At 38.8% G+C, this 24,715-nt stretch overlaps 1 long non-coding RNA gene across 2 annotated transcripts in view; it reads right to left on the minus strand.

Annotated features, from left to right (window-relative positions):
* Positions 1 to 305: 305 nt before the first annotated feature.
* Positions 306 to 24,715, minus strand: part of LOC119496449 — a 128,686-nt gene continuing 104,276 nt past the window's right edge. For both annotated transcript variants that reach the window (XR_005208714.1, XR_005208713.1), the window contains one exon: positions 306 to 1,261. This is a non-coding gene — a long non-coding RNA (uncharacterized LOC119496449). The remainder of the gene's footprint in view (positions 1,262 to 24,715) is intronic.

The raw sequence follows: 24,715 nt of genomic DNA on the forward strand, positions 1-24,715 counted from the left end.
AACCAAATACTGGATCTAGAGAGAGCCTTTCATGTTTTACACGTTACCTGAAGGCCACTGTGGTTCTCCGATACGCTTGTGAAACTGCAGTCTTGAAAAGAGATGAGTGAGCGGAGGTCAGTTGGTTGCAATCTGCAACCACACCACTAGATGCTGCAAAATCCTATATACTGCACCTTTAATAGTTTTAATCAGAGATAAATAACGTTTGCACATGAAACCAAAAGCAACTGCAAAGCTACGGTAGACACTTCTAAGAGTAAGTAAGCAAATGATGCCTTTTAGTGATCTGAGTGAACTTTTTTAAATAAAGCATTAAGCATGTAATCAAACATCTTGACATATACAGATATCAAAAACCTGGTTTGATGTTCTGCTATTCACAGACGTACTTTAAATTCTTTGGCTGTCCTTGGATATACTGTACATTTCACTCCAATCTTATTAATGCACTGCTTTTTTTTCCAAAACAGGCTCATCACAAAATGTTTTACATTCCATCAAAAGGACATAAACGCAGATAAAAACAAAAAGCTGAAGCATCCAAAGCACTAAGACATGCTTGATCATCAGCATTAATTGGATAGTGAGGGAGGATAGGAAACTTTGTTGCCATAAAAATCAAAATAAATAATTGCTAGGTGAAACTCCGGGAGAATGCATTCTCTATCTGGTTGATCATAAATCCTGAAATAATGACATGCTTACCCATAAATGACTAAACAAGGGGCCATTAAGGCATGCATGACTTCTCCTGATGTCTGTGCAGCAGATGTTAATAATTTTTTCCATAATGGAGAAGGAGAGTGGGAAGGAGGAAGCTGCTCTGTTTGATCATATCAAAGAAAATGTCAAATAAGGGTCAGCAATGTAAACATATGTGGAAGTGAACCATAAAGAGAAAACATGATTGTTTGAATACATATACATACAATTCACGTGTTCAATTAAACCACAGCAGTGCATTTTTATGGAAAACATGACTTTTATACACTAATTTATGATTAATTTTTTCAAAATTCAAGTTGAAAAAGCAAAGTGTTGACAGTTAGACGTGAGTAAGGTGCCTTCACAGCTCAAAGCAGACATAGATGTTATCACTCCCCACAGTGTATCTTGTACATCTCCTGTGTTCTCTTCGGTTTTCTGGCTTCTCCTTGTTGTTTTCAGATCCTAATGGGAGATATTTTCACGTTCTGGTCCGATGTGACGATGCAGCCCGATCAGTGTGAGCTCCTTATCGCACACAGATTGGTTCCGCCTGCAGTAAGACGCGAGATTATCAGTCTATTAGATTCATACTGGCATATGGCACCAATCACATTAATGCTGATCTTGATTCACCCCACCTAAAACGTCTTATTTCTTAAGGCTTCACTGTGATCTTATCATCCAGACTGTCAGATAACAGCCTCACAAAAAAATATCTGTCTCCTCTTTTGTGATCATCTTTTTCTCCATTGTCTTAATTAAGTCACTTTTTGTTTGTTGTCTTTAACAAAGTGTCTTATTTCAAATTTGTATAGATTGACACAAGTAGTAAAATTCACTTCAAATTTAGTGTATAAGTTTGTTTTTTTTACTCTGGAGGCATCCACATTTAATACAGAAATGACTTCAAACGCCATCACTGCTATATTAATCAGGGCAATATTGTCGTCTTGAATGTTATGCTTTGTTTATATTGCTTTTCATTCTGACGTTTTATGATTGCTGTTGTAATTAGAGCAGGTAGGTTATTGGAGCATGTTATGAGACTTGCTGCTTTATCACCTGATATAAATCCAGAATATTTATCCTGCTTCTGTGATGAACAACAGTCGTTTTTATTGACAAAGAAAATAAAAAAAACTTTGAGCCAAAGTACTTTGTATTACTAAAACCTGCTTTTTTTTTGCCACCATAAAAACACTAAGAAGTGTCTTTTGGTATTGTAACAGGAAAATCCGTTGAACTTTAGACAAACTAAATGTCATATGACATTTCTTTCATCAAATGATTTCTGAGAATTTCGGCAACTGACACAAAAAGCCACTCATCTGTTACATTTAGGAGACTTTCAGGAAGCGTTCAGCAACCTTGAAACTTCTCCTGGACTCTGTTCAAATGACAGACGAGACAATCTCACACGTCTTAACCGTCCAACCATTTGTGCTTTGATTTCCCTCTGTTCGGCAGCTTTGTTCCGTCTTTTCAATCTCAGCCAAGAAAGTAAAAAATGGAAAGTTAAAAAAAACATAAAATTATTAATGACTCTGATTCATTAGCTTGGAATTACAGATAAAAAAGACATAAAACCACAACCTTGATTTTTTAAGTGCATCATTCACTCTATATGCATTTATTTTGGTGAAAGCTTTTATCAGTTTTTGCCTCGCCCTAAATCAAACCCCTTGGTCTATTTCACCGTCAACAACAAACAAGACATATAAAGCTTTTTAAGTTACGTGATTAATTAAAAACAAAAACATCTTAAGGTGTTATACAATGTCAGCCTTTGTATCGAGATTCATTCGAAAGCTGAGCTCTTTGTTAAGGAGCTGTCCCACAAACTTGGACTTTGACCTAGAATATTAATATCCTACATTTACATTTAAAAGTTTAACACACCATTGTTTTTGATGAAGTTAAATGACTCCAGTCTAATTCATTAATTGGCACTATTCCACTTTTCTACTCAAAAATACTTTGTGTATTCATAAATCTTTTAATGTGGCTCTTAGGGCTGGGACGATACGCCTATCTCCCGATTTGATACTATCACGATACTTAAGTGTTGAGTCAATATATTTATAGAAAAAATTTAAAAACAAAGAATAAAGACATCTCTCTCACAAATTATTGGTATTTTCTTTTATAATTTATAAGGGACATGTAATGTTTTATACTTCTGGTAATCATAATCCAATCAATCTTATTTCCATATATGTATTTTGTACAGTTCCCTTTGTTTCCTGTATGTTTAGAGTTTACCACTTTAGATTTACCTCCACCTCCAACGTTTTCTACTTTTTCGTTTCGGCCGACTGCGGTTTGTTTTGGTTGACGGATACGGAACGGTTATGACGTCACATTATTCAGACTACAACAATAAAAGCGGTAACTTCCTTCTACCCCCGCATAGACTCAAATGAAGCACATATATCGATTCTGGCATTAAAAGAATCTATTTCAAAATCGGTGAATCGATTTTTTTCCCACTACTTGATGTTGCGATGGTACACTAGAGGATGCAGATTTATTATACAGTATAGTATGTGTTCAAAACGGGTTGCACCACACAAACTAGTTGTTAATTGAACTTGTTAATAGGAAATATTTACACCCGGTAACAGCTACATGCTACGTATAGCTGGATAAACTCACTGACAAAGCTAATGTTAGCTTGCCAATATGGTTAGGCTAGGTAACATAATCGAATACTTTCTACTCATCCTAAACTGCATGAATAGAGAGGTGCAGGAATGACTCCTAAAACACGGAAATGAGTTAGCATTTTAGCACTTCCTGTTCCCTCGTATCAAAGTCAATGGGTTTTTTAAATGGGTTTTTAGTTAGATGCCTGAAATAAGGGATAAGAAACTTTAACGTTTTGTTCTACAATATAAAAATACATCAATAAATATCCCACTTGTGAATTTGGAAGGTTTTACGTGTCTTAAAAAAGGCGGTTGCTCACAAGTGGCTAAATGAGACTACTAAACGTCATCACTTGGACTCGTATATTTGCGCTCATGCCACCGTGGTATAGTTTGTCTATAGTCTATAGCTTATTATTTCTGGCAATTGCATTCACATTCCAAAAATATTAAAGTGGCATTTATTTTCGGAGGTTATTTTACTGAACAAAATGTGTAAGTATCACCCCTGCACCACTCCATACAAACTCTGGCAAACACACATTTCTCCATGTACAGTTTGCAACAAAACAGAGTAATACCATTTACAAAGAATTAGCAGTTAGCAAGTTGAATAAGTCTTTTATATATATCTTCCCTCCTAAAACTGTATTTTGTGGTAGTTATGCTACAGATTTACACATTACTAAAGTCTTAACCAGCTAAGACATTTTTTATAAGTTTTAATGGTGCAACTTGATTCAGTAATTCACTAGCTGGTGAAACCCAGTCCTGTTCCCCAAACTATACATTTTCAATGTTTTTGGTCACACGTGCTGAAACGTAAAATGCCACGTGGTTAACGTTGTGAAACGATTGGTTAGGTTTAGACAACAAAACTACTTGGTTACGGTTAGATAAAAACATCGTGGTTTGTGTTCAAATAATAACGTAACGTAACTAGCCGCTCCATATTCTACGTCATTTGCTCTGACCGAATGCAAAAACGTATCCATGATTTACAGAAATGTACAATGACACAATTTTTTCTTCACCTTGTTTTCCAATTTTCTGACTTCAGTTAGGGAGAAAGGACAAAGGAAAGAGTCTTACACATTTACAAAACAACAAATATCATTGGATCATTTTTTCTTTTTGAGGTTTTGGAAGTAACACAGCTGCAAGAGGGCCTACCACCCATTTTGTAAGAAAATATCAGTGTGGAAAAATGCCAAAACAAACCCACTCAAGTGCTCCCAAAAAATCTCCCACCAAGATTCAACCGGTCTCTAAAATGGAAGCATAATTTCAAACCTGTTCTGCCTTATTGTGTCAGAACTTGTGTGTGAGAAAATGTCTCAATGTCTCACAAGTTTATTGTACAAATAAAAGAGATTCAGATTTAGATTTTGCATTGAAAGTCACTGGAGTCAGGATAATAGAATAGAGTTGACACTGTAAGGCAAAATCCATTTGTTTGTCCAAAAACTGCATTTGGGTTTATTATTCAGTGTATCCAAAATGCTCTGCCAACAGAGAAGCTATACAGTGCCAAAGTAAAACATTAACAAACACTGCCCAATTCACTGCTGTAGCAACAGAAGTCATGAAAACAGAAAGAAAAATGACCTTAAAGTTACACAGCCATGGCTCCTCAGAGCAGAAAACTACTGTAGAATCTGCAGTGACTGCAGCGACCTTGAGAACCTCCTGAGAACCTCAGGAAGTTCCTCCCACAGAGATTTGGCTGCACTGCTGCTGGATATCAGACTGTGTATTAGACACTGATCTGTTTAATTACAGTCTGAGTCGCACGCCATCTGTAAGAGCACCTCATCGCCTCTCCGCGCTATCCAAACGACTTAAAGAATCCAGAGATATTGTACTCCAAGGACATGCTTAATTGAGTTCTGAGCGCAAAGTGCACTGCAGCATTCTTCGACTTCAGTGATGCGAGCTTGGCCGAGCAGGCGGTTTCGAGTGCTTTTTGGTGAATTGATCGGAAATTGCTTGTGATTGTCAATTACATGCAAAACAGGGTTCTGAACAAAACACGATTACAGATTTGCTTAACTCCTCGGTGAAAATTCGACTTGTGCGACAGAGTGGGCCAGAGCGAAGAAGGTAAAAATAACCCGAAACATGTAACAATATTGTTTCAGGAGGCATGAAAACAGACGTTTAGCAAATGGATTTGGAGGGAGTGGGATGAGGCGGGAGGGCTAAATCTGTCTTGTTCATTTGTGACGGACTTGGCGTGAAGCAGTGACTTGAGCTTGGATAAAGAAAAGACACTTGCAGCAGAATTCTGCCAGTCTTTGGTTCTCCGTGTTCGGCATCCCCCCCGCCACTGCCACCACCACTCCATCACACACACCCACACACCCCCTTACCTTCCAACACACTGCCGAACCTGGTGCTCCGCAGTCACCCATTAATCCCTGCATGTCGGATCCCAGCCAGGTAATTACTGTTTAAAAATATTTCATCCCATTCTTTCCCCCTAAAAAAAGAGACAAATGGAAACAAAGGGAACACAGTTCTGAACAACGACAAAGAGGTGCTTTAAATGCATTCTCTTTTCTCTGGTGGAAACGGTGGCTTTGTTTGCACACAGTACAAGGTGTCTGAAACCAAATCTGCAGCTATTTCATATTTAAATGCAGCTGTCACGCTCTAGTTTTTACACCCGGTTTGGAAAGTTGGTAATGCTGCTGAGAGAGAAAAAAAAAGCTTCTGTTTGTGGTGCAATAAAACCTGTTTGTTGGTTCTCTGCCAGGCAACTTCCAAACTAAATAATTTGAAGAGGGATGCAGTTATGAAATATTCCAGTCCAGAAAATTTACAGACCATAAACTTCTCTTTTCCTCATATGGACAGTATTTCATTTTAATAAACCTGCAGTAGGCAGAATATTTTTGGCATCATTAGGCAAAAAAATCCATAATAACCTTTCAGCATATTTTAATTCAAGTGTTCTGAGAGAAAACTAGACTTCTGCATCTCATCATGAGTCTGTTTTCAGGCTTTAATAAATCTAGCCCGTGACGGGAGATTTTGACCAATCACAGGTCATTTCAGAGAGAGAGAGAGAGTTCCTATTGGCTGTTCATTCAACAAAGGCAGCTCTCAGTCACTCGATCAAACTATATATATATACTATATATCAAAATATAAATCAATAGTTTGTTACAGTAATGCTTATTTCTCTCCTCAGATGTTTTCAGAAACATCTTGTAGTGTACTGTTTAGCTGTAAAATGAGAAAGTTTGATCTCAACATGGCTGCCGGGTCACAAACTTTCTAATTTTACGGCTAAACAGTACACTACAAGATGTTTCTGAAAACATTTGAGGCTAGAAATAGACATTACAGTAACAAAATATTGATTCATATTTGATCAGCGCTGCCTAGTTTGACCGTTTGGTCGGAGTTCATGAATGATTGACAGCTGCTCAGAGACGACAAGGCTCCAGCTCGGCTCCGATTGGTTGTTTTCCTCCGGTCTGTGAAATCTTGCAGATGTCATTAGGAGCACCGGAGGATGCGGATGTACATGATATTTTTCAGATTTACTTGTGTCATGCACTACTGTCAGGATATAGTGACCGTTTTATAAAAATAACTTTTTTTTAATCATATTTGTCCCATTTCTACCTACTGCTGCTTTAAGTCACATTGAAGAATGATTTCAAAAATATATTCTACTAAACATCTGACACTTCCATGACCTCAGCCTGTCACAACTCTTGCACAAGCAATAATGTGACTGTTTGTTGAGGGTAAGTGAAGCTGACATGGGAAAACATCATAGCAGACATGCAGCTAACAAGCTGATGATACTGTGGGAAGGTCTATTTCATCTGATCTGATGAGGGTAATCTACAGCATGTGACCCGTCATATAACACTAAATCAATCCAATTCTGGTGTGTTTGGATCATTTCACAGCAAATGCAAAGTGAAATTTATTCACACAAGGCATGTCAAAATGCAGGCAATTATTTCTATTATTTTACGTGAGGTCAAATCAATTCAAAGTGAAGGCATGGAAAAAATAAACTCTATTATTTAAAGCCACTATCTAGACTAGGTACAGATTTCTCATAACTATGAAGTCTTTCACATTCTGATGGCAAAAGTTTTAGTTTGTAGAAATAAAAGACAATATAGTGGTGCTAATAATAATAACCTTTCAGCATATTGTAATTCAAGTGTTCTGAGAGATAACTAGACTTCTGCACCTCCTCATGGCTCTGTTTTCAGGTTTTAGAAAATCTAGCCCGTGACGGGAGACTTTGACCAATCACAGGTCATTTCAGAGAGAGCATTCCTATTGGCTGTGCTCCGGTCATGTGACCAGAACTTGGCATTCCTTCACCAGATTTCCCAATGGTCGCGGCGTCACAAACCTTCTCATTTTACAGCTAAACCGTGCACTACAAGATTATTCTGAAAACATCTGAGGTGAGAAATAGGCATTAACGTAACATAATATTGATTCATATTTGATCAGCGTGGCCTAGTTTGACTGTTTGGTCGGAGTTCGCGAGTGATTGACAGCCGGCTCTCATAGACAGCAGCTGGACAGCAGACCTCAGATCAGCTCTTACTGCTTGTTTTCCTCCGGTCTGTGAAATCTTGCAGATGCCGTTAGGAGCACCGGAGGACACAGAGGCACATGATTTTTTTTCAGATTACCTGTTTCATGTACTACCGTCACAATATAACGACCGTTAAAAAATACTTTTTTAATCATATTTGCTCCAATCTCGCCTACTTCAGCTTTAACGGTTGTTTTCTGGAATTACTGTAGAACATTTTAATCTTCCTTTACTTTTGCTTCACAGGTTAATGAACTGGAAATAAGTCAAAAATCCATGACAATTTGAGATTTGGAAACACTTTTTGAAAGAGCATGTTTTTTTATTCTCCCTGTTGAATTACATTATAGCTCAGTAACATATAGTAACAAAGCAACACATCTGACTAATTGTCTCTCTTTCCCTTTGCTTTAATATTCACACCTGTCCACCGCATATCACATTTCTCAAGTTAATAAAGTGCAAAGTGTAAACCGCAATTAGTGAACTTGATGTTTTAATAATGTGCGAGGTGACTGTGTCTTATTCCTTGTTCTTTCACACTAAATAGTAAAATGCTCATGTTGTGACATTATGTCCCTAAAAATAGAGTAGAGGTGGGGAGGGGGTGGGAAATCAATACGCTGGCAGTGGCAGGATGTGTAGTTAATATGCGGCTGGGTGGGTGTAGTGAAGGATGGGGGGCATCAAATGCGTCAACCCGTCTGTCATCGTATGAACTTGCAAACATGACAGCATGTTAATGCTTGTGTTTCACTTGGAACAGATCGTTTGTCTCTTCAGGTTCCATGAAAGATAAATATGTACTTCTTAGTGTCAGGGTGGTAGGAGGACTGCATCTCCAGATAGTTATATTTTCAGAAGTTTGGTCGAAATGAATGATGAAATTCCTGTTATGAAGTTTGGACTTGTGGCAAAACCACCGGTTAAAGGTACAATCCGTAATCTAAATCTAATCAAAAGGGTTCCCCTAACACTAAAATATATAACACAGGATTGGTAACTACTCTCACTATGAAATGAATGTACTAATTGGTAATTTATTACAAAATCAAACACTTAAAATAAGTCAAAGTTTGGAATGTTTTGTGAAATCCATTTTTGGAAGAAAGCGTGTGTTGTCCACAAACAAAAATCATATTAAATTGCAAAAAAAATCATAAATGATTGGAATAATGGTGAGTTTGTTAGTTTGTTAATATAAAGTTAATTGAGTTATAGATTCTGTGTGCGTATAAACTGATTAGGGCAGTCAATCTATTAAAATATTGAATCGTGATTCATCGCACTATTGTCCATAGTTAATGGACATTTTTAATCTGTTCAAAATGTACCTTAAAGGGAGTATTTAATACCCTTATCAACATAGGAGTGGGCAAATATGCAGCTTTATGCAAATGTATGAATATATTTATTATTGGAAATCAATTAACAACACAAAACAATGACAGATATTGTCCAGAAACCCTCACAGGTACTGCATTTAGCATAGAAAATATGCTCAAATCATAACATGGCAAACTGCAGCCCAACAGGCAACAACAGCTGTCAGTGTGTCAGTGTGCTGACTTGACTATGACTTGCCCCAAACTGCATGTGATTATCATAAAGGGGGCATGTCTGTAAAGGGGAGACTCGTGGGTACCCATAGAACCCATTTTCATTCACATATCTTGAGGTCAGAGGTCAAGGGACCCCTTTGAAAATGGCCATGACAGTTTTTCCTCACCTAAATTTAGCGCAAGATTGGAGCGTTATTTAACCTCCTTCGCGACAAGCTAGAATGACATGGTTGGTACCAATGGATTCTTTTGGTTTTTTAGTTTAATGTGATACCAGTATGTTCACTCTAGCTTTTAAACACAGACTGCTACAACCTAAAAAATTAAAGTTGCGTTAATGCGTTAAAGATATTAGTGGCATTAAAACAAATTTGCCTTAACGCATTATTATCACGTTAACAGCCGTATTACTGAAGTTTCATACTCCATTTCCAGTTTTTAGCAATAACGTCACGCCTTAGCCAAGCACACCAAGTCCGTATTTTTCATCCGAAATTGTAAGACCTCACATTGTGTCTATCACGTTTACAAATTCAGAAACTTTGTCTGTCATTTTCTGCGTTTTTTCGCATCCGTCAAAAGCCAAAAGAGAGATGTTTGAGCACTCAGAGCCACCGTCCGTGCCAACGTCGTCATCCAAAATGGCATCTGATAGACTGATGCACGTCTCCCAGCACAAAGCACTTCATGATAAAGATATAAAAGAATACAGAGATGCAGAATTTAAAGATAGATCGTGGCAGGTGATTGCAGAACAGCTTGGAATCGGGGATGGTCGTAACACAGAGGATGTACCAAAGATTAGTCAGTAGTGATTGTGCTCTAGGAGGTTAAACGATAGCTTCTTGCTAAAGTCATTCATTCATTAGCCCCGTTTGGGACTAGCACTATCCATTGCACTCACCTAATTAATTTAGTTTTGTCTTGTATTATGGATATTTATATTTATATTTATAAGGATATTTATCAAATGACGGATTTTAAAAACGCATACATGGTGTGCAAAAGCCATTACTCAGCCACTAGGAAAGTTACAGGTCAAAATTTGACCTCTATGGTTTAGTTAGAGTCTATTAGATAGAGAAGATGCTTTCAGGATTGTAATCAGCTTTTTTTGGAAAATCTGTAATAAAAAAAGATCTGTATTCCAAATCTTGATTAATTGAGAAATACACAAACTGCTGATTATCTCTGAGTGAAAGGTTTTAATGATGTGTGCCGATATACAGCAGATTATTGTGGTCAAAATAAAATTACAGACCGGTCCTTTAAATTAAAAATCCCAGACAGTGATTGAAATTTAGCTGATTGTACAGCTGCCATGCGCTTTGTGTTACAGTTTGTATGGCTTCATTGTATTGATTGTATTATAACAAAGGACAGAATATTGTTTGCTGTGAATTAATGGACAGTATACATTTAACACAATATTCCAGCTGTTGGCTTGAAAACTTTATCAACAGATATTCTGAAGATTTCATGAACCCAAAGCTCATAAAATACCAATATTTTTATCGCATAAAAGAAACCTGAGCGTAATTAATATCGTCTGCATTCAGTTTCTGGTCATTTTTCCTAACAGGTGTATTCTCACAACAAAACAGGCTGGATATAATTAGACAGTGAATATGGACAAAAGAGACGTCTTATGGCATATGGCAGGGTCAGATGGAGAAGAAAAATCTTGTCATACAGCGGCGGAAATCTATTAACTTGCATACATATGGATTTACGACAACAACTGGCATAAGAAATCATGAATAACTTACAGATGGATGTTCTTATATAAGCATCAATTGTTAATTGAAGAAGCTGTCACACTCCCTGGGGCTGTCAACATAGTTTTATAAGCATTCAAACTCAGCTTTATCAAATCAATGGTCTATTCAGTGCTGCCTGGTTCTCCTGTAATCCATCTTTTGCGCTTTTCTGCAGAGAAAATACTGAATTTTAGTTCCTGAGACACATCATTCACTGTATGAGGAAGACATGTTTCTTTTTTTTTTTTTTTACTAACATCGTCCCGGCGAAGTTGCTGGCGCTATACACCGTCTTGGCTCAGGTGATTTCCCCGGACCCCAAGACACCGGATGACGACCTCTGTTGCATTTTTCATGTCTCGTCTCTGTAAACAGAGGCGGCGGAGTCAGCAAGAAAGGCCGGCTTGTGCTGAGGAGCTCAGGTGTGCTGACAGGTAGATCTCTACAGGCCATGTGTGGGGCTCGCTGGGGAAATCATGAGCCGCCCTCCGCTCACAAAATGCGCGTTTTTGCCACACAGAAGAAGAAGATGAAGAAGAATATAAAAAAACCCTGCTGCACACAGAGGAGGCCTGTGTCGTGGAGCGAGTGAACATGTTGATGTGGGACAACGGAGTGGACTATCTGGGGTTCAGCTTTCTTGTTGAACAACTTAAGCTTTCTATAGTGAGAATGTTGTTAACCTGACCTCTATTTAAACTCCTTATTACTTCTGTGTGACATCGATAATGTCTGTAATGGAACTGTGATATGTCTTCAGTTGACAGGCTTTGACAGAAGCTATCCATTACTACACATGTCCAGTAGAAGGCTCCATCAAACTGGAATTACCGCCTTGCAGGTGTATCTCTGCCAGCCAGTCAAGTTGCAGTTTACATCCATGTCTGTCACTTCATCATTTTATCCTATTACACATGTGTGTGTAATTGGCCAAAAATGTGTTTCGTGAGTTCACAGTGACCTTGACGTTTGACCACCAAATTCTAATTGGTTCATCAGTTCATTAGTCCAAGTGGGTGTTTGTGCCAGATGTAATACAAGCGTTCCTGAGGTATCGCTTTCACAAGAATGTGACGGACGTGAGGTCAAAGTGACCTTTGACCACCAAAATCGAATCAGTTCATCCTTGATTCCAAGTGGACGTTTGTGCCAAATTTGAAGAAATTTGCTCCAGGCGTTCCTGAGATATCGAGTTCAAGAGAATGGATCGGATGGACAGATGTACGAACGCACAGACAACCCGAAAACAATATCGCCAGCGCGAAGGCAAAAAAACACCTTAAAGGTGCAGTGTGTCGGATTTGGCGGCATCTAGCGGTGAGGTTGCAGATTGCAACCAACTGAAACTTCTCACGTGTGCCAAGCATGTAGGAGAACTACGGTGGCCAACACAGTTTATTTGTCGGTGAATAAATACTACGAAACTACAACTCCGCTCCGCTCAAGCGAGCCAGAGACCGGAGCCGACTTCCTGTATCCTGCCACTCCAGCTCCGCCTCTTAAGGTGGGCTGTTAAGGTGGACCAGCTTTTCTCCTTAAACTGACGACTTATTATTAACATTTCTTTTAACCGTTTTAACCGATAGCGTTAATTGGTTAAAATGCTTAATGTCGGTTAACAGTTAAACGGTTAATTATGGGCATCCCTAAAACGGCTCATTCTTAAGTAATGATAACACGACTCTTATTTTGAGGTGATTATACACTAAAGAAAACATACTTACTAATATTGTATTTCATTTCTGCCAATAGAGACCCAAAATGCTACACTGTTCCTTTACGTTATGTGAGTTATGATTTATTGTCTGCAGGCCCCTAAAATTCTTAATTTCAAATTTACAAAGACTAATTTACATATGAGGCTCCATTATATCATTTCAAAAAGCCTCTTTTGGTATTGTTAGAAAGTTTTTCTTTTAGTGTTTTTGTAATGTTTTGTAACATGTGCACTTCCTGTTTTGGTTTTGGCTCCTATGTTAGCAATCAGTTCTACATATATGCAGCATTTGTTACTCTATTTTTTACTCTATTTTTACTCTATTTACTAAACGTGAGACTGACTTGTCAATATTCCACAAGTGGAAGTTTTAAGGTAGAAGATTTGCCTCATCATCTGTGAGAATAAGTAACGTGCCGTGATCAACATCCATCTCTATTAGAAGCTCAGTATGAAAAGAGAGGAAAAAACAGTGTGGTACAAACACCGGCCAAATCAGAGGATAGCAGCGAAAACAGAGTGATAGCTGCGTGTTTGAACTCGGTAATTGGTTGGTTACTCGGTAGGCAATACAACAGAGGACCTACGGAGTGTGGTGTGTGTTTCCCAGCCCCACTGTGCAGCCTCATAGAGTACAAAGGCAGAGAATGAACTTCAGAGGGTTTTAATGCCTGAAGAGAAGAATATGGACATTAAATTATCAGGGGAAAACAGCAGGGTGTGAAAAAAGAGCCTTCTAAAGCCTGCGAACGCAAACGTACATACAGGCTGCTTCTGACACAGAAACCTGGCCAAATTCACAGGCTCCTTTATTCTGAGCTTCACACTGATACTCTCCGTGTTTGTGTGTCTCTCTGTGTGTGTGTGTGTGTGTGTGTGTGTGAGAATATCCTGTATGTGTGCAAATGCTTTTCTTTTTTAATTGGAATTTAAAGCAATAAGCTACCATAATGCACATCCACACATCCTTTTACTTGCATTGAAAATGGTCATATTTGTAAATATGCTTTAAAAAAAAAAAAAATAGACCTACAGTAAATCTGTTATCAAAAAACAACACTGTAACTCATTTACTATATCTGAGAGACGGACCTTGTGGACATTTAAAGTTTTACGTCACTAAGTAAATTTGTTTTATTGCAGTTTTGGATAATAAAATGTGCCCCTAAATCAAGAAAACCACTCTCATTAATAGGGCTGGGCAATATATTGATATTATATCAATATTTTGATATGAGACTTGATATCATCTTAGATTTTAGGTATCTTAATATGGCATAAGTGTTTGTCTTTTCCTGGTTTCAAATGCTGCATTAAAGTGATGTCATTTTCTGTTCTAGCTCCAGTTATTCTAGTTATTATGTACAATTTTACCCACTTAGTCATTATATCCACATTACTGATATTTATTTATCAAAAATCTCATTGTGTAAATATTTTGTAAAAGCACCAATAGTCAACTCTACAACATCGTCGCAATATCGTTATCGAGGTATTTGGTAAACAATATTGTAATATTTGATTTTCTCCATATCGCCCACCAAAGCTCTACTCGTTAGGCACAAAGTCAACTATTCGTCATCAGTGGAGCAGCTACAAGTTCGCCCCTTGATAGTATTTTCTTTTTTTTCTAGCGTTGTGCTTATGAAAAGATACACTGTTCAGATAATACAAATAAAAACGCTTTCTGTTTCTTCAAAATATAACAGAAATAGGGATGCACCGATCCGACTTTTTCAGTCCCGATAACGATTGCTTACAAAGCTTTGTAAAATAATAAATCGTACACCAACAACTTGGTGAAAAATCTTCAAAATTAACAGGAATTACAATTCCAAGTGTAAACCTTTTTAATGCAGCAACAGGAACTAAATTTCCAGTATATAATATAAACAGTATATAAACATAGAATTAAATAGATCTGCCCCACAGTCACAGATACCCGATCCAGCTATTTGAGTCAGTATCGGCCCGATATCCGATCCAGTATCGGTGCATCCCTAAATATCGTTATCAAGGTATTTGGTCAAAATGATTGTGATATTTGATTTTCTCCGTATCGCCCAGCCCTACTCGTTAGGCACAAAGTCAACTATTCGTCATCATTGGAGCAGCTACAGGTTTGTCCCTTGATAGCATTTTCTTTTTTCTAGGGTTGTGTTTATAAGAAAAGACACACAGTTCACATAACACAAATAAAACCACTTTCTGTTCCTTCAAAATATAAAAAAAACATGTCAAATATTGAATTCCTCTTGTCATGACAACTTATTAATTAATAGTCGTTTCAAAAACATGAACACACAACACGCACACAAAACAAATGTAATTTCCACCACTGCGTCCAGCACTGTGTGTGTGTGTGTGTGTGTGATGATTGACAGGTATAGCTCTGAAACAGCTGGAAAACGCAGCGTTACACAGCAGTTTACAAAATACAGCATCAACACCAACAACGAGGCCTTTGAGGGTCTCTCCAAATAGTCTGAATTTCAAAGTGAGCGAAAAATAAGATGGGACAATGGGAAATAAAAGAGCTAAATGAAAAGAATCACTCTCGAGAGTTACAGCTTTACACACACACCTTATTAATCTTTAATATCTTGTCTTGCTCCCAACCCCCCACCCTCTCTCTCTCTCTCTCTCTCTCTCTCTCTCTCTCCAGTTTATCTCTTCTGCAGCAATTATACCCAAGAGGACAGAGCACATAGGACATGCTCCCACTACCTAGAGCAATAATATATCATTACATACTAAACATATAGCAGCTACGCAAACAGCCTTTATTGCTACCCCAGGGCGAGTGCTATTTATAAGCAGCAGCATAGCCACAGAGATCTCTCCTCTACCTGAGCTGCATCGTGTTTGTGTGAATATTACTTTGGATTTTTCTGCTTTTTCTCAGAGAAAAAGTCTTGTGTGCTGAAATGATGCCTGTCAGTTTGTTCATTTCATGTCAGTAGCTTCATATTGACATTAGGGGGTGCTGGAATTCTTCAGAGTTGAGTGATGAGGTGTTGGATTTTGAGGCGGTGTTGAAAACTGACTACAGTGTGTGATATTATGTTGTTGTTTTTTTAAAACATCCTGAGAGTTTTAAATTAAATATAGATTCAACAACTTCAGAAAAGCTGTTAACTTTTTTTTTGTTACACTAAATTAATGTCAGGTGATAAGGAGAATTGATTAGATACAGGATTTTTTAAATGTGCAAACCATGTTGATCGTTTGTAAAATCTTATAGATTAAACTGTGACGATGTTTGCGCAATATATCTCGAAAAAAAAAGCAAAAAAAAAAAAGCAGAAAGGCCTTGAGGTTTTTTTTAGTTTTTTTTTTTTTAAATCAAATTCTTTACATTTGATCAAGTAAAAATATTTTAGATTTAAATTCCTCTCAGCAGACAAACCTGCTCTGGCGTCCAAACTGGAATCAAACATCTTTCTGCCACAAACAACTCTTCTATACTCGCAGGAAAAAAAAAAAAAAAAAACTTCTACTAAGTAACTTATTCAAAGTACAACTCATGAATTATTTAAGAGAACACATTTCCTCTTGTTTATTTATATATACATATGTATAAAATATCATTTATTCTAAGAGGGTCTATAAATCAAAAGTATTCCCAGAGAATAACAGATAAGTGAGGTTATTGTGCAATGAGGCCAGCTGGTGGTAATAATTTAATGACGTTTTACAGGCGCTATAAAGACAGCAAACAGATGTGGCATTAAGGATTATAAAGTTGGTAAAACTTTTAACAAGTGCTATGTATTTCGGCGGTACAACAGCACAACCCCCAGAATAAAAGGAATTTACACATCCTTCAATTCCAAAGCTATCAATCACACGCGTGTTATTCCCCTGGGAGCGTCTTTACATGCATATTTATCAGCTCAACATGCTAATTCCCGCTGCTATACGCCCGCCAGGCACGTCTCCAGGCGTGTTTATGACTCGTAATTGTTGATATCCTTTGATATATTTCTCTCAACTAAGACATCATTTGGTTTTTGTGGTCGAAAGTCAATGAGGCACAATGACCCGGGCTTTCAATTCAAATTTACAGTTCAATATCTATTATATGCTATTCAGAGCCTGGAGAGGAAGCCTCGTTCAAAGCAGAGGGGGGATTGAGCTGCACTGTACAGCACTTATCAGCAGCAAAGCTCATCTCAAGGTTAGTTAATTGATTTGAAAATAAAATAAGGAAAACGGAATTATTATTGCAGGCAAACAGCACCACGTTTCATGCTTTTTAGCAGGATTTAGCTTGTCAGAGCGTAGTACCTCGGGGGAGAAATAAATAAATAAAACGCCTGTTTGTTCTAAACTTCCGTAACTTGGATGTTGCTCACAGGAGTTCTGAATAGTTTGTCATCTTCTGCCAAACAACTAATTGTGAAAAAGTTTCCGCGGTATAAGAAACATGTGCCATATTGTTGCAAGATCCAAGTTCATCAGCATGCATTTACATTGCTAAAGAGCATATATGGCAGATGAAGCATTTCGGCATCAATTCAGCTCCACATCGGAGAATGAGTGGGAGATCTCTCTTGCTCGCGCTCTCTCTTCTCTTTCTGCCTCTCTTTATCTTTCTTCCAGTGCCTCTTTCCTCTCCCCTTCCCTTTTTCCGCTTTTCCCGCAGACACCTGCCGACGAGCGCACACCTCCAGGGAACCAACATCTGAGAAATGCAATTTGAGCATTTCAGCGCCACAAAGAAAAGACAAACAATGCTGGAAAAAAAACGAAGGGGATAAACACGCTGCCGAGTTGATGCTGGACAAACATGTCGCGTTGCCTCCAATTCACAAATGGCCCTGCCACGTTCGGCGCTCACAGGTGTGGAAATTCAAGGACAAACTTGATTGCGCCCGTGGCCGCTGTTGTTGTTTCTGGGTTTGTTTGCCTGTCGTGCTTGTCTCTCTACTATTGTTTGACAGATACGCTCCTTTAAAATGACAGGAGAGGGACGGGTGCTCTTAAAAGACGAGAATTAGCCTTCATCAAACGTTGAGCTTAGAGGAGAGAAAGGTCCGCAGGCCGAGTTGTTGCAGCAGCATCTCCGGGGAATCCAGTGTTTCGTTAATGTCTTTTGGCCGGAGAGAGCTACAGGAACTGGCAAAAGCTAATTTCATTGACTTGAGTGATTGGAAGTCGGAGCAGCTAACCTCTATACTCTAAACTTGTTGGTAAAGTCCTTGCCCTCATTTGCGACAACTACCCTAATAAAGCTTTAGCTGCACAGCAAAGGGACGAATAAAAAGCCTTTTCATGGATTTCCAAAGAGGAAAAAAAAAGCACGGTTCTCGGTCAATCTGTGAGCGGAGAGCCGTTCTTTACAATATGGACATTGTCAGTGGCTCATAAAAGACAAATAAGTAGGTGTCACTGCAGAAATTACTTTCCATGATGAACTACACAGCCATCATCAGCAATGACACAGCGTCATTCACATCAACAACACAGGTGCATGAAAAATGGAATGGGCTGGCAGGAAAATGAATTATTAATGACACATTTAAGTATTATAACAGAAAATCAATGAGCATACCTGGTGTAATTAACATGCACAATGTTTTCCATAATCCAGCACAGTATAATTATGCCTCTCTATTCCAGAACACGTTAGCATTAGCTTTTTCTAAAGCACACAACACCTGTTTATTTGGTTTGCTTGTCTTCCTTTTTTTCCCCCCCGTAATGATAAAGAGGCTGCAAAATGTTATTTAGCTACGCTCCGGCGTTGGATGTGGAGTCAGTCGAAGCTGGCCGCAGACCTTAAGCTAAAACCCAAAAGGGATCAAAAACCGTGTTGTTAAATTGCCCGTTTTAACAAAATGGCTTTATGTTTCTTCAGCAGTCTGACCAGAAAAAAAATGCTTTTTATTCCTTTTTGAAGTTAATACAAATGTTCTGGCACATTTACATAAATAGATTTCTAAAAACTCTTATTTTTTGCTCGGTTAATCACAGAATATCTGCCACCAAACATGTACATTTTATGTATTTCATGTGCTGCTATTGATTCAGATTGAAGGGTTGGGGTGTGGGCTTATCTCTGTATACTGTAACATGTCCACTAATCACTGATTACCACCGTCTGTTTGTGCTGTGACCAGTGGCAGTGTACAAGATTTCCCATCGTTCCTGAAGGATGCCGGGGAACAGCTTGAGCGGAATCCAGCACGGGACTGGGATTTTTTGGCAAGTCAAACTTTATCAGCACAAACATGCGCAAAATGAAAACAAACACAACCCAGACTGCTAATTACCATCCGCTTGGACCTCTGTCCCCCTATTTTTCTCCGAGAGACACAAAATGGCCGACTGCACCGTGCACTCCCCTCGAAAAAAAAAAAATCGGAGGAGGCTGCTGCTGTTCCCTCTGTCCAAGAGACAACCCTTGTCGCCTGGATAATACAGGTTGACACACTGGTAGCCCCAGTGATTTTTCAAACCTATTATTTCATGTGCAAAGTTATAAATTACACGACTGACACCAGTCTGGTATCTTCTGGGCCATGTGGCCTGAATCAACGCCAAATCCTGTGCCACTAATTTTACTAATTGCCTGAGCCCGGCCAACACTTTTCATTGGTGTGGAGCCTACAGTGTCACAGGAAGCTAATGAGCGCTAAATAATGTATGTGAACCTCTCTAATTGCTTCATTTCTCATTTTGCTTACCAATTCTCATATCATGCTTAGGGATGCCAATTTCTTTTTTTTTTTGTTGCTGATGATTCTAACAGTGGTTAATACTAATAACCGCACCAGTCTGTCAAAGGGCACATCCTGGGGAAATGAAGCTTGTATTCTATTGTATAATAGGAAAACACACACTCTGCTTGGGAATGTATTTATACATATATTATTTATCGAATAATCCTCTCTTTCTATGTGAAATACTCAAACAGAATCTGAACTCCAACCAGCCCTCTTCAGGTAAACATTGCATTATTTTGGATGCGCTCATTGATGCATACAGCATCATCAGGTAAGGCGCTGTATGCCAGCATGTGCCACCTGGGGCTGTGTGTGTTTATGGGTTTTTGTGTGTCTCTGCTTGCGTATGCATGTGCGTGTCATTCTAGCTCCACGCAGACGTGCATATGGGTGTCTGATAGTGTGTGTGTGTGTATGACTGTGTTGTTTCCCCTCTCTGGCTGGGTTCCCACTGCAGCACCCGTTGGCCACCTCTCCTCCCAGTCCTATCAACGGGGAAGCTGTAATTTAGCAGCAAATTTGATCATCCAAATAGCTGAATATTTAATGGTATTAAATCGCAGGGTAAAAAAAAAAAAAGCTGTATTATTTATTCACTCCCTATAGTGTAACCTCTATTCAGGCAACGCCAGGTGGTCCTGTAAATATACTCTATCTGACACACGTGTTGAATTATTGACCGATAATTTATCATAATTCATGTCACTGGAAACTCAATAATGCTCTCCAGGACCTCCTCCTGATTGTGACCCAGGCAGATTGTGGCCTGTCAAGGTGGTGACAAGGTCGACGCTCCCATAAAAACAACATGATATTTACTGTATAAGAGGCTGCAGTCAAGATCAGAACCAGGGCTAATAACGTTTGAATGAAAGGGCCAAAAAACAGTTAAATGTTAATGAAAATAATGATTCGACTAAGAAATTTAAAGGACCAGTGTGTAACAATAAGGGGGATCTACGGGCAGAAATGGAATATAATATTAATAAGTATGTTTTCTTCAGTGTATAATCATCTGATAATAAGAATTGTCTTGTTTTCGTTACCTTAGAATGAGCCGTTTATATCTACGTAGGGAGCGGGTTCTCTCCACGGAGTCCGCCATGTTTCTACAGTAGCCCAGAACGGACAAACCAAACTCTTAACCTTTCCTGCGTACGTAACTCGCTGCTGTCGCCGCCGCTCTCTCTCTCTTGCTTCACCACTCACTTCCCACGTACGTACACACTCTACGCACTGGCTCTGCTCCTCTTACAACAACTGGCTCTAGATCAGGCCATTCGCGTTTTTGCGTTGGCCTCCGTAGCTCTCCAACCCGCTTGGCACATGGCAGCGGCTTCATTTGGTTACAATCTCCTCACCTCACCGCTAGATACCGCCACATCCTACACATTGAACCTTTAAGGAAGAGGACTGAAGTGCAAAGCCTATCTTTAACTCTAAAGCACTAGTGGTAATTGGCTTTGAAACCATAGACATATATTTGGTGTTTAACAGAAGGAATTCCTTAAACTGTGCATATTACAAAGAGAACAAACCCCCAGACATCATTAAAACTACATTTTTTGTAGGCTACTCTTTGCAAAAGACATTATCCAGACAGGTCCAAGTCAAAACAGGCGCGAGACACGAGTCCAAAACGTCACCAAGTGTCCTTAAAGACCAGATTCGCCGTAACAAAGACAACAAGGGTGGTTTTTAAGCTGTCAAGATGTTTATTTCTACCCGCAACAGCTTCAAAACCACCTGCAGCTGCATCCTTCCACTTTCTGTGACGGATATAATGTGAGGCAGAGAGTTTGAAGTGAAATGCAGGTGGCACACTGGTCTGATGTGGCTTTTAGAGTTTGTAATGTGTTTTTTTTCCCCTTCTATTTAACACACCTCTGGGTCATGTAGTCTGTAGGAAACGGTGTCAATAATTCAACATAAAATTCAGGAAATGTGCAAAGTCTGAAACACAAATTGCGTGTTGGTGACACAAATATCTTGGTTACACTCATACAACATAAGGGATAAATAGAGAAAAGTTTATGCAATGCCATGTTTATGGAAGTAAAGTTAAATTGAGTTTAGGCTTCATTTTAGCATTTAAAAGCTTGGTACTGTATTTTGGTGGCATTACCTTCCCCATGTAATCTTTAACTTGTATTAAAATGTCACTTTTATACCCACAGCACACTACTTGTATTTAAAATAGTACTCCATCAATTTAGCATTGCACCACTACTATAACTATATATTGCCTATATACAACTATTGTATTTATACAACATTGTTGGACTTGTAATGGACAAAGAAATATCAAAATTGATGCAGCAGAATCTAAGATATTGTCTTTTTTATTCCACACATTCTTCTTCTTTGTCAAAACCTGGCACCTTCTGTATTTTACCCTCAATGCATCGGGTGTGTTATGCTAATAGCGGCTAATGTAGCATCAGGCTACTAGCCGCAAGCAGAGAAGAGGAGTGGACTACAGAGGTCTGGGAAGCTCACTTCTTTTTAAAGCCCCAGATGTTTTTCGTTTTCAAACTTGGGGGTCTTCACCCCTAACCGACGCTGACTCAAGTGACATCACTTGAGGCAATTTATCAGCTTTCGTGCAGCTCCCTATGGAGCCGCAAATGGCTTTATACAACTTGTTTTACTAGTATTGCCCAAGACCTGTGAGCAGATTTTGATGTACAAGGAATCTCTGTCTGTCTGTATGTCCTTCGCATAACTCGAGAACCGTTCATCCGATCGACTTCACGATTGGCGGGTGTATTGCTGGGGATCGGAGGACGTGCAGTGTCTAAGTTGGTGGGATTTAAACACGTGAAAGGTTCAATATTAATAACCTTTGAATAAACAAGCGAACAGGGCTTCAGGGGTCTGTGGCTCATTGACTGCAGTTCAGTTTTGCTGCTAGATGCTGGATATACTAACTCTTTTTCAATTCCCTGGAGTCAACAAGCAATGAGTGGCTCTCAAGAACGCTGCAAGCAGCACTTCTGGGGCCAAGCATTCGGCTTGCTCCGAACGGCCATGGGCTCCACCAACGCTGCAAAAAGCAATACCGGTAGCCAAGCAATCAGTCCCCTTCCGAACTTGACACGCCCTGAACGGTCACCAGTCATATGAATTTTACATAATTTTGTTGATACCATGTTCATTTATGGCAATTACAGGCCACCATAAGCGTAATAAGTTACCTGATTTTGAGAAATATTATGTGTTTATGGAGTTGAGGTCATTTGTAGTTTTCGTTCATCAGTTATGAAAACATTGACATGCAAGAATAATTTGAGGATACAACACATCACTGTTTTAAAAGTGCATTTAGCTTTGCAATTTTACACCATTTGCTTAATATTCAAATTGAATTTCAGACTCTGTAATGTTGCAGTAGTTTACAGTAATAGTTCCTCTATCCTTCATGTAATTACTTTTTTGTGTAATTGTATGTGTAATGTAATTTTGGAAATTACTTTTCGACCAAATGGCACTAACTGATGCTCACAGAATAACTGGTATTTTGATTATTTGAAAGTGTTCAACATTTCATCCTGACCAGTAAAATCATTCTTACAGTAGCTGTCCATTAATTCAGTCTAAGTGGCTCTCTGCTACACCGTCTTTTTTGAGTCAACTGCATGGTTTTCATTGCTCATTTGTCTCTTGTAAAGGACTTTTTAGACGCCGTGTTTCAGTAAAGTGCTGGATAAATAAGGATTAATTAATTGATTGATTGATGAAAGGGATCTTGTGGCACATTAGAACAACAAAAGTCTGCAGCGGGGATTGTTTAGGGATAATGAAAAATAGTGGTATGCTGAAAGAAGTGTCTAAAAATACAAAATGCTCTTATTATCCATTAATGACAACACAGTACAGTAGTCATAGTGTCTAATGCAACACCCAAACAGAATGTCACTGGCAGGGAACACAACACCGCATCCCTTAATAGGATTGTGCCTGTATAGCAATTTGTCAAGCCAAAATATCCTGTATTTATGAGACAAATATAGCACATCGGAACAAGTAAGAGAGAGAGGAATCACAAAATAGTCAATAGGATTAACCGAAGCATAAACTAAATGCTCCTTGATGTGTCATCGATAAAAGGATTTTTGATTATTCGTCACCATAAAATGCGTGGCAAGATTGTCATGCCGTCATTGTATTACTGTATCCCTTTTATCTGTCTGTCAATCTAGCTGCATTAGAATCTGGGCGCTGTTTTTCTCCCCCGCCATGTTTTTATTTTAAAATGGATTTAACACACAGTCTGCATTTAGAGTGCAAAAAAAACCAAACAGATTACCTCATTGCCTCAGGTCGCTCACGTTGTGTTAATAAATGGTGAACTTCCATAAATGCGCCCCCGCCTAAGAAACAATGTCATGTTCAATTAATCCGTCTGCAATCAATATGTTGGATTTGACATTTTAGCGCATTAGTCACCATGAATCATTTTATTCACCAACAACGACACATACCCGGCAGACAACCACAACTATTCTAATGGCAAATAAGTAATATTAGTGTTTGTGGACTTGTACTTGTACATAGTCAACACATTCTCACTACAACTCGTCAAATACCGCCGCTTGGTCATGGAGACCGACACACAGGGTTCCCCCTCTTGCGGTATCTTTGGACAGACCGGGGACGGCGTGTCAATATACGGTCGTTACATGCAGTGTCTTTTCAAACTAAACTTCCATTTTCACAGGAAATTAGGTTTAGGCAACACAACCACTTTTTTTTGGTTAGGAAACAGTCATGGTTGACTTTAAATTCACTGACTAGTGACCGTCTCCGGTGTTTGTTTGAACCCGTCCACCACCCCTCCTGCCCGCCCTTAGTAGACTATTAATACTACGTTACTTGCTCCGACTGTCGAATAACGCTGCAGGTGGGTTTACATTGGAGTTAGTTGAAAGCCTTTAAAAATACTGTTGCTAAAGGGTGCTTCCGTGCGTCAGTCTCCGATGCCAAGGAGCAGTTAACCAAACG

The sequence above is a fragment of the Sebastes umbrosus genome, chromosome 11, assembly GCF_015220745.1.
Source record: "Sebastes umbrosus isolate fSebUmb1 chromosome 11, fSebUmb1.pri, whole genome shotgun sequence".
Classification (NCBI taxonomy): Eukaryota; Metazoa; Chordata; class Actinopteri; order Perciformes; family Sebastidae; genus Sebastes; species Sebastes umbrosus.